Source organism: Lactuca virosa, chromosome 8, assembly GCF_052849685.1.
Source record: "Lactuca virosa cultivar CGN04683 chromosome 8, Lactuca_virosa_CGN04683_v6, whole genome shotgun sequence".
Classification (NCBI taxonomy): domain Eukaryota; kingdom Viridiplantae; phylum Streptophyta; class Magnoliopsida; order Asterales; family Asteraceae; genus Lactuca; species Lactuca virosa.
Window position 1 is genome coordinate 253,623,946 of NC_136433.1, and position 1,433 is coordinate 253,625,378.

Genomic DNA, 1,433 nt, shown 5'->3' on the forward strand with positions numbered 1-1,433 from the left:
TCTCATCCAAATCGCAGTCTCTAGTAAGGTGAGGCCCATTGCAATTTTCGCAACCCATCCGAATAGCATGTATCGTTTGGTCCATTTTATCCATCCTCCTATTCATGGTTTTTAGCATAGCCATAACTGCTGACAAGTCTTCTGAAGCTGCATAGGCGGCCCCCCTCGTCACATCATTTCTTGGATTGTGGTATTCTCTAGAATGCTTAGAGAATTCTTCAATTAGTTGCTTTATCACTGGAGGTGCCTTTTTCGTGAGTGGACCTTGCGAATCAAGTAATTGCCTAGTGGTAACATTTACTCCATCATAGAAGATGGAGACTTCTTGTTGACTATTGAGGTCATGATGTGGGCAATTCCTTAGCAGGCTCTTGTACCTCTCCCACGCTTCATATAGTGATTCTCCAGCTTGTTGTTCAAAGTTGGCTATGGCTTTCTTTAGCTTGGATATCTTGGATGGCGGGCAGAATTGATCAATGAACTCTTCTTTCATTTGGGCCCATGTAGTAATAGATCCTGGGGGCAATGACTTGAGCCAATCCTTGGCAGCACCCTTCAAAGTAACCGGAAGCATGCGAAGTAGCTGAGTTTCCCGAGGCACATTTGGAACATTGAAATAATCAGCTACATCATTGACTTCGTCCAAGTGTTTATAAGCGTCTTCGTGGTCTTTGCCTGTGAAGGGGATCTCCTTAAGTAGAGCCAGGATGTGACCCTTGAGCTTAAAAGTAGCAGTAGCGGGGATTGCGGGTTGCACAAGTCCCGGTCCAGTATCATCGCGTATCCTCTTCTTCCATTCCCCCATGGGGACTTCATCAATGTTAGCCATGAGAATAGCTAATTCGTCGTCGGAATCGGAAATGTGACCGAATGTAGGGTCTTCTTCTTCCTCGGTCTCGTGCTCGACGTCTTCTTTAATAGGGTCTTCGATTGTCAAAGAGGCACTGGATGCTCCTGATTTGCTGCTCTTCTTCTTGCTGAAAATGGACTTTAGGTTCTTTAGTGGCGAATTCCTTGAAGAAGCGGATTCTCCAACAGATTTTCCTTTGTTCTTCCTTAGGGCGGATTCCGGGTCGTCTAGAGGAGGGATCAAAGGTGTATCAGATCCTCGGGTCATGAAACAACTGCAAATAAAACAAGAAAAATGCGTAAAAAGAACAAAAATGAAATAAAAGCTAAAACTGTGAATAGTGATAGACTCGCCGAGTTTCGTCGAGTGCACTCGGCGAGTTTAAGGTAAAAACAGAAAAATTTTCTACTTAATTTATTAAAACAGGGATTGATCAAAACCTATACTAACTACTAAATTACCTCAGAATTAACTTTGTGTAAGATAAATCCCACACAAATGATCGATAAAAATAGAAATTAGTGCTAATTTAGAACCGTTCCCCGGCAACGGCGCCAAAAACTTGATGTGTGTAAAATGCACT

The 1,433-nt window shown here is 43.0% G+C and overlaps 1 non-coding gene across 1 annotated transcript; it reads left to right on the forward strand.

The window, feature by feature from the left end:
- Positions 1 to 338: 338 nt before the first annotated feature.
- LOC145135351 (small nucleolar RNA R71) lies at positions 339 to 445 on the forward strand. The gene has a single exon (XR_013719813.1). It is a non-coding gene; the product is annotated as a small nucleolar RNA R71 (small nucleolar RNA).
- The last annotated feature ends 988 nt before the right edge of the window (positions 446 to 1,433 follow it).